Source organism: Cryptomeria japonica, chromosome 11, assembly GCF_030272615.1.
Source record: "Cryptomeria japonica chromosome 11, Sugi_1.0, whole genome shotgun sequence".
Classification (NCBI taxonomy): domain Eukaryota; kingdom Viridiplantae; phylum Streptophyta; class Pinopsida; order Cupressales; family Cupressaceae; genus Cryptomeria; species Cryptomeria japonica.
Window position 1 is genome coordinate 245,735,313 of NC_081415.1, and position 17,996 is coordinate 245,753,308.

Genomic DNA, 17,996 nt, shown 5'->3' on the forward strand with positions numbered 1-17,996 from the left:
AGAGTATGAAGCATTGGTAACAGGTATCAAAATGACTGTAGAATGGAATATTAAACAACTTCAAGTCTTTGGAGACTCTCAGCTTGTCATTAATCAAATCAATGATGACTATCAAACCAAAGATGACAAACTCATGCCTTATAAAAAGATGGTGGATGATTTCAAGAAACACTTTATAGAAATAACTTTTGAACAGATCCCCAGAAATGACAACAAAGCAGCTGACGCCATGGCTACACTTGCTTCTCTATTGCAGACATAGGAAAATCAAGAGCGTTATGAATTCCTGGTTGAAGAGTTGTTTCATCTTGCCTATAATTGTCCCGATTCCCAAACCATTTGTCAACTCATTGGACACGATTCCTCCCACTATGGCCAAACCTACACATACCTGAAAGATAACATCTTACCTCCTGACCTATCGAAAAATCAAAAGAGAAATTTTATTCACCAATCCTCTCATTATACTCTCGTCGCAGATACCATATATAAATGAGGTCTAGACGGTACTCTCTTAAGATGTCTCGAACAAGAAGAATCTGAGAAGGCCTTACATGAAGTCCATAACGACATTTGTGGCACTCATTCAAGTGGTCTTACCCTTTCAAAAAAACTCATACGCTTGGGCTACTATTGGCCGACTATGGAACGAGATTCTTTTAAGATAGCAAGAACATGCAAACAATGTCAAATCCATGGGAATTTGATCCATGCACCAGCACAAGAATTACATGCTTTAGCAACATCTTGGCCTTTTTGTCAATGAGGACTTGATCTAGTAGGAAAGATAAATCCTTCCTCATCTAATGGACATAAATTCATCCTGGTAGCTATTGAATATTTCACAAAATGGACTAAAGCGGTGCCTCTCATCAATATCACAGGAAAATGAATTGCTGCATTTATCTTGAACTACATCATCTGTCGTTATGGAATACCAATGACCATTATCACTGATAATGGGTGACCATTCAAGAATAAAGATGTACAAGAGCTATGTGAGAAGTTTAAAATCCAACATAGATTATCCACACCATATTATCCATAGGGAAATGGGCAGGCAGAAGCATCTAACAAAACTATCCTGAAAATTCTTAAAAAGACAGTGAATGATGCTGGAAAAGATTGGCATATTCAACTGAATCCTGCTTTATGGGCCTACCGCACTAGTATCCGCACACCGACAGGTGCCACACCTTTCTCTCTTGTATATGGATCAAAAGCCATATTACTAATCGAAGTAGAGATACCCTCTCTACGTGTATCACTAAAAGGACTCATCCCAGATGAAGAACAAAGAGTATCTAGACTACAAGAGTTAGAACTAATCCATGAACGCAGACACAATGCCTTTGATCATCTAAAGGTATATCAACAAAGAATGTGTCAGAGCTATAATCATAAGGTTAAACCAAGAATCTTTCAAGTGGGAGAACTAGTGCTAAAAGAAAATCCACGCAACCAGGCAGATTGAGAAAAGAAAGCCAAATTTGAACCAAACTGGTTAGGTCCGTTTGTGGTCACAACAGTATTTGGATCAGGAGCATATCAGCTATCAACACAAGATGGAGATCAACTCGAGGAACCTATCAATAGCATGCAACTGAAGAGGTTCTATGTCTGAAAAATTAAAAAAATCAAAAACAGTGAAAAATCAGAAAAATCAAAAACACTGAAAAAATCAGAAAAAATAAAAAACAGGGAAAAATCAAAAAAATCCTAAAAAGTGAAAAAGCAGAAAATCCAAAAAAATCAAATATCAGAAAAAGTGCAATAAAAACAGATGGTGAAAACCTGGCAAACAAGCGCTATCTGCCGGCTGGCTCTTCCATCTATTAGTTCATGCATTTTTCCGCTTGCATTCATTCTTCCATCAATGTTGATCATCATGAAGCCTCTATACATACACAAGCATCCCAGGTGGCTTCTTACCATGGTTTGGATCATTGGATATATCATAACGAATTTTTTTCTAGGCTTGGGGCAAAATTCTACACCTAGCTGGGGGCAAAATTCTACACCTAGCTGGGGGCAAACTTTTGATCAATTTTGAGCTTAATCAAACAAGTAGACCAAACAGTTAGACAAATCTTACCAAGCGAAAACTGAGACACATCCAACATTGAACACAAGATCAAACTATCAACTATCAAGCTATCACAAAATCAATCTAAGCACATCACACACTTTTCAGTGGATAATATCTTTTTGAATGATTGATTGTAACATGATTGTTCAACTTTTCTATATTGCTTTTCGCTATCATGATTTCTGATTGACTCTAGGATGTCTTTGACTAGAGGAACAAGGAAGAAACATGATATTTTTCTTGTCTGCTGTCTGAAAATTAATCATTAATATGTGCAAATTTGTCTCGGGACATGATCATCTAAGTATCATTGAAGACATTTCCAATTTGCGTATTGAAATGATTAATACTGCCTGTTTTATGAAAACAACACTCAAGTCATCTCGGTTCAATTATACCTCGATGCTTGTGTTAACTTGCTATACCAAAATCCAGGAAAATAGTGCTTAGGTCATCATGGTTTAATTATACCATCGATGTTTGCACTCACTTCCCACATTTCAAAATCTCAATGATGACAAAAACGCAAAATAATCCAATGACTGGTTCGGTCATAGTTTTGCATTCCATTGCATTTCATTTGCATTTTAGCTTGTATTTCATTCTTGCATGGTTCCCAAAAGATCCTTTTATCCAAGGTTAGATCTATCGTAGGAATCATCAAAGTATCATCATAGGTGTATACATAATCAGAATAACTCATATATCTCCAGATATTGTCAACTCAGCAAAAATCTTATGCTATCTCCCTCAAATGCATCAACATTAGCATATCCAAAAATTTCTACAACTGATATCAACAAACTGTCAGTTCTTTATCTAATCAATCTTGCCAAATGAAATCAATCAATCAAACCTAATCAACTCATGTCTTACACAGGATGTATCCTTCCTGAAACTAGACGTGATCATCAATGTCTTATACAGGATGTATCCTTCCTGAAACCAGACATTATGATCATCCATGTCTTATACAGGATGAATCCTTCCTGACACTAGACAAATTGATTCTGACTCATGTCTTATACAGGATGTATCCTTCCTAAAACCAGACATGATCATCAATGTCTTATACAGGATGAATCCTTCCTAAAACCAAACGTTATGATCATCCATGTCTTATACGGGATGAATCCTTCTTGAAAGCAGACTGAATCAAATCAATCAATATTTTTCAATCTTACCGATCTAGGCGATCAAGCTAATCAAAGAACTCACACTTTCATCAAACAAAAGTTGCAGAAATCAAATCAAATCTATCGAGATATCAATCTCGCAAAAACTCCAAAGATCAATTATCTCAATTGATCTCCCGAGGGGGCATCATTATAACGGGATTTAGCAATCAAGAGCTGGGGCATCCTATCAAATCAATACCATCATCAAAATGAGATTATTCTTTGAATCAACGCATCATCACACCTCACTTCAAAGAGGGGCAAAATGTATACACATAAAAATGGTCTGAAGATAATTAATTAAATAAGCAATTATTTAATTAATCTCTCCTCCCCAATTTAATTGAATTCACTAAGCAATTTGATTAAATTTCCCTTTTCATCTACTTATTAATAAATCTAAGGATTTATTTAATAGGTTCATTTCATTTCACCCCTTTAATTAATTAATTCAAATTAATTAATTCCCCCCATGCAAATTCATTTCTTCTAAATCTCCTAATTAATTAAAACTAATCATTAATGAGTTGTTGAGATTAATTAGTCATTTTCCTAATATTTGAATTTCTAAATTCAAATCTCCTAACTTCTACCACTCCTAAACCTAACCATTCCTAAACCTAACCCATTCTACCTACCACCTTGTCCCCTTTCCCTTTCATCCAACATCTTCTAGAACCTTTGTGACACTTGTCACTAAGTGTTCCCTTTAATCCAACTCCCTTTGCCAGCTTCCTCCAATTTAACCATTGATATCTTCAGATCAATCTCAACCGTTGATTCATGCCAACTCACCCCTAGCCTTGGGAAATCCTATAAATAGACCTCATTTTGGAGCAATAAGGGTCCCAATTTGATTTCATCATTTGCATTGTTATTATAGGCATCTAGCTTATAGTTTGTCATTCTTAGCAATGTTATCATGCTCATTTTAGCTTAAATCTTAGCTTAATCATGCTAGGATAATCAATCATTCATATAGCTTAATCATGCTATTCTTGCTAGATCATGCATTTTCAGCATTCAAATCCTCCATCTAAGTGTAGTCAAGTCACTGGAATTTGCATACTAAGATCTGAGAGCAAAATTCATACTCGCATTTACTAGGAGGCAATAAGTCGATTAGCCATGGTTTTGTCTTCCATTGTTTCAATTTTCTAACCATTGCTTGTAATGATTTATTGAGTGCATTGTGGTTGCAGGTACAGGTACATTTCACAGAGCATGACAAATTTAATTGATCATTTGCCTATGTAATCAACAATATGAATATAAACAACAAAAATATATGATATAAAACATTGCAATCGTGGAATATGATTTGATATAATTTCTAAAATGTTGAATTAACCCTACAAAACTCCTTGTATTTAGTTCATTATTGTGTACTCATTATATTTGGTGGCTGCCCTTCTATAAATTTAAATGAATATTTGCATATGTAATCAACTATATGAATATAAACAACAAAAATCGACAATATGAATATAAACAACAATATGTGTTTGGTGCGAGAGCACCCTCATGCTCTCAATGGTCAAATTTTGTTTGTCATGTGCACAAACTAACATCGCGAGCACGTCTGAGTGGGAAGTTTTACGCTAGGCATGCCCCTATTGTGCATCCCAAAGCGCCGAAATGTTGAGAGTCATATCATATCGGTGCGATCTCTCAAGTGCCTTGAGCCCAAAAAATTGTCAAAATTTCACGGACTGTTTCTTCAAATCCAGGACACATATGGTCGATCTGTTTGAGCCTGTGGGGTCATGTGAGACTTCTCTACAATGGCCTATCTCAGCTTTTGATGACTCGGAGCCAGTTTCAATTGGTAGCATTTTTTTGCATGCTTCAAAAATCGTTAGTTGCATGCAATGCAAAGTTGCAAGATTGGCTATAATTGATTCGGCTCATCATGTGCACAAACCGACATTGTGAGCATGTCTGGGTGGGCATGTTTACACTAGGTATGCCCCTTTCATGCATCCTAAAGTGTCAGAATGTCGAGATTCATACCATACCGGTGCGATCTCTCAAGTGCCCTAAGTCCAGAAAATTGTCAAAATTTGATGGATTGTTTCTTCAAATCCAGACACATATGGTCGATCCATTTGAACCAGTAGGGTCGCGTGAGGCTCCTCTACAATGGCCTATCTTGATTTTTGATGACTCAGAGCCATTTTCAATTGGTCGCATTTTTTTGCCTACTGCAAACACCGTTAGTTGCATGCAATGCAAAGTTGCAGGATTGGCTATAATTTATTTGGCTCATCATGTGCACAAACCGATGTCATGAGCGCATCCGAGTGGGAAGGTTTACGCTAGGCATGCCCCTATCATGCATCCCAAAGCGTCAAAATGTTGAGAGTCATACCGTACCGGGGCGATCTCTCAAGTGCCATGAGTCCAAAAAATTATCAAAATTTGACAGACTGTTTCTTCCAATAAAGGACACATATGGTCGATCTATTTGAACCCGTGGGGTTGTGTGAGGCTCCTCTACAATGGCCTATCTTGGTTTTTGACGAATCGGAGCCATTTTCAATTGGTAGCATTTTTTTGCCTGCTACAAAAACTGTCAATTGCATGCAATGGAAAGTTGCAAGATTGGCTAGAATTGATTCGGTTTGTCAAGTGCACAAACCAAAAACACGAGCTCATCTAGGTGGGTATTTTATGCTAAGCATACCCCTGTCATGCATCCCAAAGCGTTGGAATGTCGAGTCATACCGTACCGGGGCGATCTCTCAAGTGCCCTAAGTCCAAAAAATAGTCCAAATTTGACAGACTGTTTCTTACAATCCAGGACACATATGGTTGATCTATTTGAACCTGTGGGGTCATGTGAGGCTCCTCTACAATGGCCTATCTCAGTTTTTGATGACTTGGAGCCATTTTCAATTGGTAGCATTTTTTGGCTACTGCAAAACCGTTAGTTGCATGCAATGCAAAGTTGTAGGATTGGCTAGAATTGATTTGGTTCATCGTGTGTACAATTCAATGCATGGGTGCATTTGGGTGGGTAGGTCTATGCTATGCATGCTCCTCTCTTACATCCCAAAGTGTCAGAACGTCGAGAGTCATACCGTACCGGGGCGATCTCTCAAGGGCTCTCAAGTGCCCTGAGTCCAAAAAATTGTCAAATTTTGACAGACTGTTTTATTTGAATCCATGACATATATGGTCAATTACTTTGAACCTATGGGGTCGCGTGAGGCTCCTCTACAATGGCCTATCTCATTTTTTGACGACTCAGAGCCATTTTCAATTCGTAGCATACTTTTGCCTACTGCAAAAATTGTCAATTGCATGCAATGCAAAGTTACAGGATTGGCTATACTTGATTCGGCTCATCGTGTGCACAAATTGACATCGTGAATGCATCTGGGTGGGTAGGTTTACACTAGGCATGCCCCTCTTGTGCATCCCAAAGCATCAGAATGTCAAGAGTCATACCATACCGATGCGATCTCTCAAGTGCCCTAAGCCCAAAAAATTGTTAAAATTTGACAGACTATTTCTTCAAATCCAGGACACATATGGTCAATCCGTTTGAACCTGTGCAGTCATGTGAGACTCCTCTACAATGGTCTATCTCAGTTTTTGACGACTCGGAGCCATTTTCAATTGGTAGCATTTTTTTGCCTGCAGCAAAAACTGTCAGTTGCATGCAATGCAAAGTTGCAAGATTGGCTATAATTGATTCGGCTCGTTGTGTACATAAAACGACATTGTGAGCACATCCAGGTGGGAAGGTTTATGCTAGGCATGCCCCTGTCATGCATCCTAAAGCACCAGAATGTCGAGAGTCATACCATACCGGTGTGATCTCTCAAGTGCCCTAAGTCCAAAAAATTGTCAAAATTTGACGGACTGTTTCTTCAAATCCAGGACACATATGTTCGATCCGTTTGAACCAATAGAGTCGCGTGAGGCTCCTCTATAATGGCCTATCTCTCTTTTTGATGACTCTGAGCCATTTTCAATTGGTAGCATTTTTTTGCCTGCTGCAAAAATCATCAGTTGCATGCAATGCAAAGTTGCAGGATTGGCTATAATTGGTTTGACTCGTCGTGTGCAAAAATTGATGTCACGAGCGGGTCTGAGCAGGTAGTTTTATGCTAGGAATGCCCCTATTGTGCATCCTAAAGCGCCGGAATGTTGAGAGTCATACCGTACCAGGGCAATCTCTCAAGTGCCATGAGTCCAAAAAATTGTCAAAATTTGACAGACTGTTTCTTCCAATAGAAGACACATATGGTCGATCTTTTTGAACCCATGGGGTCACGTGAGGCTCCTCTATAATGGCTTATCTCAGTTTTTGACAACTCGGAGCCATTTTCAATTGGTAGCATTTTTTTGCCTGCTACAAAAATCGTCAGTTGCATGCAATGCAAAGTTGTAGGATTGGCTAGAATTGAGTCAGCTCGTCATGTGCACAAACCGAAGTCACGAGCGCATCCGAGTGGGCAGGTTTACGCTAGGCATGCCCTTGTCATGCATCAAAAAGCGTCAGAACGTCGAGAGTCATACCCTACCTACGCAATGTAGAAGTTGCTTGATAACTTTTTTGACAATTTTTGCTCAAATTGTATCTAGTCTCATTCTATGACCCCTATGACCCGATAATGACTCAAATAATTTTCCATGATTATACAAGAATCAAGAATGCTCATGATTGACCTTATCACATCACATATACTCAAAACATAGTCACAAAACATTGACACACAAAATAGTCACATATTATTCAAAAATTTGCCTCTAAATATGGTCAAATCAACTCTTGGCTATTTGATTATACAAAAAATATGTCTTACAAATCATCTCATGGGATTTTATTCAAAATTTGGCATTACAATATGTGTGAGTCAGTTCATCGCCATTTTAATATACAAAATTTGGCATGTACATATGTACAAATCAGCTCATTGCCATTTAAATATACAAAATTATGCCCCTAAACATGTAAAAATCAGCTCATGGGCATTTAGATATACAAAAAACGAATATAGGACAATTCGTCGACGATTTATACAAAATTCTCAAAATCATTCTACTCTGAATCATAGAATTAATCAAGTGAGCCTTCTGGATCGACTCTAACCTGTATTGTGTCAAGTATTGCCTCGTGGTCTGATTCACAAACTTTCAATAAAATCTTGTTATGAGGTATACCACGATACTTCATCAAATGAATATTTGTTGCAACAACAAGGTTAGAGAAATGAAGAATATGTCTGTGTGTTTTAAAGTCCTCAACCAACCAAACATCAGAATTCTTGATAGGGTATTTCCTAAGCCATGTTTCTGTCACAACAACAGACCCTATTGAGTACTCAGTACCCTCTCCGTTAATGATTGTGGTTGTCAATTTTCTTTTTGGGCCTTCTAACAACATCTCTTTGGTTGGGCGAAACTCTTGTGTTGTCATGCCAAAAATTTTCTATTAATGTTCTTAGTGCATCAACAACAACCTTGTCTTTGTGTGGTAATCTACCCAAGAATACCCAAAGAGAATTATTGTTAGGTTCCTCTATTTTTTCCCACCTCTTTAATGCTTTACTTAATGTAGTTCCACTAACGTTTAATGACTTACTTGTTTTGCTTGTCAAATGATCTTTCTATTTTCTTGCTCATTATGGTTGATGTAATGACACGTCGAGTAGCATTAGAATCTTTATTACATGATTTTGAACCAATAGCTTGATATGCATCAAATAGATTTCTCACAATAGTTCTTTCACTGTTACTTTCAGATGATCTTAGGCCTAGAATTTTCATTGTCTCTCTAAAATTCAAATTTTTAATCATTTGAACAATTAATTGACATCTTGCGGTGTGATTTAAGTTTTCAAAATAGGTTTGCCATATTCTTTTAACCATTCTCCTACAAGTTCGTTCATTCATTTTATTGGGCATTGGATTCAATATATTCTCATCAATGTCAATTAGATACTTTGGTTTCCTATGAATGATTCTAGGAGGTGTTAACATTGGTGCATTATGTACATTCAACTCATCAAATAGAGAATGTGTATGTTCATCATTTAATTGATTATTCAATGCAATATCTTCTTCAATTGCATTAGGTGCATTATGTTTGTTTGGTAAATTGAATTGAGATGTTGAGGATGACATACCTTCTTCTCCCATTGTTCTTATGTCACACAATTTCTTCATACGCTACCTTTGTCTTTCCTTTTCAACCTCTCATTGTTCCATTGTTCCTCGCTTGTTCTTTCCCATGGTTGATATCGGTTGTCCTAAATAGAATCATATTACATATATATGTAAATAAAAGTTCATAAACAAACAAATAACTTTAAATATGCATCTTATCACTATTGTTTGGAATCAAACTATTAAACAATCACAATACTATTGACAAAAGTAATAAGAACAACAATTCAATCATTTGAAATCATGCAAAAACAAAAAATTCACTTACTTCTATGTATAAAACAGTGATAGAAGTGCAGACACAGATCTAGTGGGGCCTTCAATGACCTCAAAAACTTCTTTTGAGGCCGTTGAGGCTCTTGGGCAACTAAAACTATGTCTATGTACCACGTACACAGTACATTAATAGCCGTGTGCACGTTGTTAGTCCATTAAATGTTGGCAAGCCCAACGATATTTTTTTTCCCATTCTGTACTAATAAGTAGCGCGTATGCGCTCCTAAGCCTAAAAAATGTTATCGCAGGGTAGTGAATAATGGGCTCAGTACCCCGTACACGCTATTGGTAGTAGAAAAAATGTGAATGAAAAGGGAGGGAGGGAGGGAGAGAGAGACACAGAGAGAGAGAGAGAGAGAGAGAGAGAGAGAGAGAGAGAGAGAGAGAGAGAGAGGGGAGAGAGGAGGGTAGGCAGAAGGGAAGGAGGGAGAGAGAGAGAGAGAGAGGAGAGGGAAGGTAGAGAGAGGGAAAGAGGTAGAGAGAGAGAGAGAGAGAGAGACCATAACACAATATGACCCTTAGAACACAATATGACCCCTAACAACATTTAAGGGGTCATAGGGTGTCCTAAGGGGTCATATGACACTATATTATCCATTAGCACACCACAGGATGTATAACAACACCAAATAGTGTCCTAAGGGGTCATAGAACACCATATGACCCTTTAGAACACCATATGGTGTTGTTATGGGTCGTATGGTGTCCTGAGGGGTCATATGGCATCCTATGACCCCTTAGGAAACCATATGGTGTTGTTATGGGTTGTATGGTGTCTTAAGGGGTCATATGGTGTCCTAAGGGGTCATAGGACACCATATGACCTCTTAGGAAACAATATGACCTCTAATGACACCTAAGGGGTCATATGGTGGGCTAGTAAAAATGATATATTAAATTTAAAGTTATGAATAGTACATCATACAATAGAACATCAATAGTTTAGTTTTGATAAAGCTAAGTTAGACCATTGTCAGCATAAGAGAGACTCCAAGAGAACAAACAATGAGGCTTCGCTAAAAAGCAAGTGTAAGAGCTTGACCTAACCTGAAGAGTATTGCCTAAGTTCTAAAACATATGATGCTATTAAATTTGCAAGGTTATAGGACTGATCTCGATTGTGACTATTGGAGTTACACACTTGATTTCTTTCATGGGTATGTACCATTACAAGCCTTTTGACAAGTGATGATCATCATATACTCCTACTTCCATGCATACAACAAACTTTAATTTCTTTAGGTGACAGGTGTTGTGTAACAACATGGGAACTCTCGCATACCCACCACTATTATTCTCTAGGACATCATCTGTGTTACTCTCCCTCTTTCTCTTCCTACCGATTGTTTCCTTTTGAAAAACATATTGCAGGTACTCTAACTCATCATGTTGCTTTGTTGACACTATTTTCCACATCTACTCTACTCATTAAAAACACATTCAAGAAGAATATTATTGCAGGTTTCCTTGTTTGTCACGGTAATGCACCCGTGGTTCAGTTTCAAACCCTATTCCTCCTATTCAATATACACACACAAATCCATCAGTCAATTTTCTTAGGAGAGCATACATGATAAAAATCAAAGAGGAAGTTGAAGACAAGAAATAAATTCACTTACTTCTATAGAAGTGCATACACATTTGCAGAGGGGTATGGAGGGAGGGAGGGAGAGAAGAAGAGAAAGAGGGATGGGGTATGGAGGAAGGGAGAAGGGGAGAGAGGGAGAGAGAGAGGGATGGGGTATGGAGGAAGGGAGAAGGGGAGAGAGAGAGAGAGAGGGAGAGGGAGAGAGGGAGAGAAGAAGGAGGGGGGAGGGAGAGGAAGAGAGATCGAATCCAGGACACAATATGACCCTTAGAACACAATATGATCCCTAGCAACATCTAAGGGGTCATAGGGTGTCCTAAGGGGTCATATGACACTATATTATCCCTTAGCACACCATAGGACCTATGATGACACCAAATAGTGTCCTAAGGGGTCATAGAACACCATATGACCCTTTAGAACACCATATGGTGTTGTTATTGGTCGTATGGTGTCTCGAGGGGTCATATGACATCCTATGACCCCTTAGGACATCATATGGTGTTGTTATGGGTTGTATGGTGCCTTAAGGGGTCATATGGTGTCCTAAGGGGTCACAGGACACCATATGACCTCTTAGGAAACAATATGACCTCTAATGACACCTAAGGGGTCATATGGTGGGCTAATAAAATCATATATTAAATTTAAAGTTATGTATAGAACATCATACAATAGAACATCAGTAGTTTAGTTTTGATATAGCTAAGTTAGACCATTGTCAACATAAGAGAGACTCCAAGCGAACAAACAACGAGGCTTCACTAAAAAGCAAGTGTAAGAGCTTGACCTAACCCTAAGTGTATTGCCTAAGTTCTAAAACATATGATGCTATTAAATTTGCAAGGTTATAGGACTGATCTTGATTTTGACTATAGGAATTACACACTTGATTTCTTTCATGGGTATGTACCGTTCTAAGCCTTTTGACAAGTGATGATCATCATATACTACCACTGCCATGCATACAACAAACTTTGACTTCTTTAGGTGACAAGCATTGTGTAACATGGGAACTCTCGTATACCCACCATTATCATTCTCCAAGACATCATATGTGTTACTCTCCCTCTTTCTCTTCCTACTGGTTGTTTCCTTCTGAAAAACATATTGCAGGTACTCTGACTCATCATGTTGCTTTGTTAAAATTATTTTCCACATCTGCTCTGCTCATTAAAAACACATTTGAGAAAAATATTGTTGCAGGTTTCCTTGTTTGTCATGGTAATGCACCCGTGGTTCAATTTCAAACCCTATTCCTCATATTCAATATACACACACAAATCCATCAATCAATTTTCTTAGGAGAGCATACATGATAAAAATCAAAGAGGAAGTTGCAGGCAATAAATAAATTCACTTACTTCTATAGAAGTGCAGACATGGTTACAGTGGGGTATGGAGGGAGGGAGGGAGAGAAGAAAAGAAAGAGGGATGGGGTATGGAGGAAGGAAAAAGGGGAGAGAGCGAGAGAGAGAGGGATGGTGTATGAAGGAAGCGAGAAGGGAAGAGAGGGAGGGAGGGGGTCTGGAGGAAGGGGGAAGGGGAGAGAGGGAGGGAGAGAGAGAGGGATGGGGTATGGAGGAAGGGAGAAGGGGAGAGAGTGAGAGGGAGAGAGAGGGAGATAGAGGGAGATAGAGAGAGAGAGGGAGAGAGAGAGTGAGAGAAAGAGAGACACCTTGTATGCGCTTGAGAGGTGGAGACAATACACTTATATGTGTATATATATACTTAATATATTATATATATATATATACATATATATATATATAAATATTATATATTATATGTATATATAAAATATCATATTATACACACACCCAAAATTTAAATAATAGCGCGTACACGTTGTTTATAGTAAAAAGAGCGCGTACGCACTTCTTACACCATAAGTACCCCATACACACTTTTTATACCATAAGTACCCCATACACGCTTTTGATTGTTTAGGCTTGGAAATAGGCCTAGATGACAAAGCTATGGTTTGGAAGTTTTATTTCCCTCCATTTCTCTCATTTTTGACATGTTTTATTTTATCTACTTGGTTTATTGACTTTGTCATCATCAGGTTTACACTTCATCAAGTGGGTATTTATATAATTGCCACCATATTTTCACCCATCTTCAAAGATTTCTAACGATATAATTTTTTTAAAATTTGAACAATAATAACATATTATTATTGAAATTCTTTTACCAGTGTCTCCATAGTTCTCACAGACATAGGTGCACCATTTTTTTAATAACTTTTGATATACTTATCCAAATTTAAAAAAATTTATATATTATTGTAGTGCACTTTATTCTTTACAATTTAAAAAAAAAATTGTATTTTCGATTTGTTTAGTGCAACTTATGCTTCGCGCATGAACAGGTACCTAATTTTCAGGATGTGCTCGATTGGAAAAATCATAAAAAAACAAAATACTCAACAAAAAATTACAAAAAAATACACATCTTCTAGTGCTCGCTCTTGAATATCTTTCTACCAAAGGATTTGTCAAAATACTAAATCTAACTATGACTTTTTTGATGTGCGCATCAGATACTATGTTATGTTTTTTTTTTAAAATCAGGGTCTATTTTTCATGTGCGAAGGATTTGACCCCCTTAATCTTATCCAATTTTGAAAAAGTTTAGTAGTTTGGAAACTAGATTTAGAATACTACAATATTTGTTCTTTGATTATCTTCATATCTTGAGTGGATGACTTTCAAATTTTGCCTCCAAGTTCAGGTTCACCCGATTTCAGAAAAAAAGTGTCCACTTATACCCCCCTTTTTGACCACCATCTTTGTGCACTTACCCTAATATCTCTCAAGAGGGAAGAAATATTCCTCCTCATGCTCTCCCTCAAATCCTTGGGAGTAGGTGGAGGTGGAGGTGGAGGTGGAGGTGGAGGGGGTGGAGGTGGTATTTGACCTAACAACTCATCTATGTCAAACTCATCCTTTATGTGAATATAATCTGCATATATATATACAAACATGAAAATTTACAATTACTATTTAATTTACATTTCACCTTCAAAATAAAAACTTATAATTAAATACAACATTTAAAATTTTATGCACGACTAAAATAAAGAGAGCTCGAGAGAGAGGGAGAGTAGGTAATTTGAGAGACAATGAGTGAGAGAGAGTGAATGAGAGAGAGAGAGAGAGAGAGAGAGAGAGAGAGAGAGAGTAGCTAATGAGAGAGGGAGAGAGAAAAGAGGAGAGAGTTAATAAAGGGAGAGAGAAAAGAGGATAGAGTTCATAGAGAGAGAGAGAGTTCACAAAGAGAAAGAGAGAAAGAGAGAGAGTAGCTAATGAGAGAGAGTGAGTGAGATAATGAGAGAGGGAGAGAGAGAAAAGAGGAGAGAGTTCATAGAGGGAGAGAAAATAGGAGAGAGTATCTAATGAGAGAGGGAGAGAGAGAAATTAGGAGAGAGTTCATAGAGCGAGAGAGAGAGAGAGAGAATGAGGGAGATAAAAAAGGAAAGAGTAGCTAATGAGAGAGGGAGAGAGAGAAAAGTGGAGAGAGTTCATAGAGGGAGAGAGAGAGAGAGAATGAGAGAGAGAGAAAAGAGGATAGAGTTCATAGAGAGAGAGAGAGAGTTCATAAAGAGAAAGAGAGAAAGAGAGAGAGTAGCTAATGAGAGAGAGTGAGTGAGATAATGAGAGAGGGAGAGAGAGAAAAGAGGAGAGAGTTCATAGAGGGAGAGAAAAGAGGAGAGAATAGCTAATGAGAGAGGGAGAGAGAGAAAAGAGGAGAGAGTTCATAGAGGGAGAGAAGAGAGAGAGAGAGATAGAGAGAGAGAGAGAGAGAGAGAGAGAGAGAGAGAGTGGCTAATGAGAGAGAGTGAGTGAGATGGAGTAGCTAATGAGAGAGAGAGAGTGAGATGGAGAGATCTAGAGAGAGTGAGTGAGATAGAGAGAGAGAGAGAGTAGGTAATGAGAGAGAGAGTGTGAGTGAGTGAGTGAGAGTTAGAGAGAGAGAGAGAGAGAAGCTAATGAGAGAGAGTGAGTGAGAGAGAGAGTAGGTAATGAGAGAGAGTGAGCAAGATAGAGAGAGAGTATGAGTGAGAACATTTATACATAACATTAGAAACCTATAGAACGTAACATTTCAACATATCAAAAAGAAATTTAAACATTTAAACATCTAACTATACACATGTATATACAAACATGAAAATTTACAATTACTATTTAATTTACATTTCACCTTCCAAAAAAAAATTTATAACTAAATACAACATTTACATATATAAATTTAAACATTTAAACTTTTACGCACGATTAAAACAAAGAGAACTAGAGAGAGAGGGAGAGTAGGTAATTTGAGAGAGTGAGTGAGATAGAGATAGAGAGTAGCTAATGAGAGAGAGTGAGTGAGATAGAGAGAGAGTGAGTGAGATAAAGAGAGAGAGAGTAGGTAATGAGAGCGAGTGAGCGAGATAGAGAGAGAGAGAGTGTGTATAACATTTAAATATCTAACTATACACATGTATAACATTTAAATATATGTAGCATTTGGGTGAAAATGGGTCTAAGGATGTAGTTGGATGTATTAAAGGGTTCTTGATTTCTTACAGGGTCAAAAGATGTCCTAGGATGTATTAAGGCATCTTATAATGTCTTAAGAGGTCCTAGGATGTACTAAAAAAGTCCTATATATAGAGAGAGAGGGGGTAATGAGAGAGATTGAGAGAGAGATAGAGAGAAAGTAATGAGAGAGAGAGAGGGTTATTGTTCATTTTCTATCTATAGTTTATTGTTTGTTTTCTGTGTAGGGTTTATTGTTCATTTATGTTTTTTGTTTTTTTTTTCTACCTAGGGTTTTAATTTTTAACTATTTTTTATTTTTCATGTTTTCTACAATATTTGAAAACTAAAACAACAATTTTAAACATAAAATTAAATAAAAAATTTACACTATTAAACAAAAATGTTTTTCAAACTTTAAAATTTTAACATACTCACTACAATTAAAAAATGACATAAATTAACATGTTTTTAGAAAAATAATAATAAAAAATATAAAAAAATATTAAAAAAAAGGTACGTACCTAGAATGAGGAAAACAATGGTCTGGGGGGTCGATTGGCAAGCTAAAAACGGGCACCCGTGCTTCCTAAAATCACCTACCCATTTTTTTAACAGTGAAAATGAGAAAAAAAAATGCCTAAAAAAAATATACATTTACAAAACGGGCATCAATTTTGTAAAAATCAAGCACCCGTTTTTCTTTGGGTGCTCGAACCAAAACAGGCATGCACGTTTTTGAAAACGTGCGCCCATTTTACTTTGGGCACCCGATTTTTACAAAGCAGGCACCCGTTTCTAGTCAGTAAATTTCCCATCCTGCAGACTTCTGCGGGATTGGGACCCAACTTTGAACTCCAACCCCACTTTTATAGTAACATTTTGCCTAATTGCATACCAATTAGGGTTTTTTGCTCTTGATTCAGTCCTCCTATTTCACCTTTTCCATTTTATGTCCATATCTTGTCCTTGTCTTCCCATTATAGGTTTGAGGTTGCATTTGTACCTCTCCTTTGGACCCTTTTCTTTATATTGTTACCCTCTCATTCCAATGATGTCAATTTTTTACCAAAATCCTTGTCTTGATTTTAGGGTTTTCTGGCTTCTTTTAGGGTTCTGCCACTTACCGTTGTCCATTTTCAATTTTGTTGGCTTCCCTCTCCTTCCCATTCCTATACTGAGTTTGCATTTTGACCTGTTCTTCAGCCCCATGGTGCCGCATTCATCCCTTCTTTATCCGTTGACCCACTTTGACCTAGTTTACTCGTTGTTGCTTTATTTTACCAAGTTTGACCTTTTTTTTTTTAATTTTTTGCTTGAATCTTTCCGCTTTCTATCCAAACATTCCCAATTCTTTCATTTTTCACCTATTTTGACCCCCTTAAGGTCTTCGGACGTCAGTTTGACTAACTTTCCCTTTGAGGTTTAATTAATTCTTTAATTAATTAGACTTTCCTTTTTACTAATTATTCTTCTTTAATCATCAAGAATCAAACCCCTACCCTTTTAATATTAGTTAAACCAAAGAGAGAAAGATGCAAACCATAAACATACAACATGTTCTTCTACATACTTCTCTAAGTGTCGGTTGTGTTAGGTAAGATCTCCTTTCTAACCCCAATAGATAATCTAACTATTTCATCTCCTATTTTAAAAAACAAGCCCACTACTATCCCCTATGTTAAGGAGACAAACATGCTATCCATCTCTCACAATGAATCCTCCTGAACTATCTAACCTTATCTCAAGATCCATGAGTATGAAGGAAAAACATAAAGCACCTGAGAAACAATGGGCAATACCTCTCAAGTAACAAACTTTCGAGTATACCAAGAGTGGGGAACGAGAATGTCAGGATGCAAGATCTCCAAGTCAATATGACTCATCCAAGAGGAATCTCCTCTTAGGTCTATGTTGAATTTGCATTCAACCAAGACATAGGCTCCTCTAACTTTCAGTCAAAATCTCATCATGAGTAACCATATCAACATACATCTCCCATTGCAAGAGAACTATAGCCTCATCTAAGTATCTATGTATCCACGAGTGCCAACAATTGATCAATCCATGCCAAACTCCAAATGAATCTCTACATTCCCATGAAGTTCTTAGACATATGACCAATGAACCCAACACAAAAAGAACTCAACAGACCA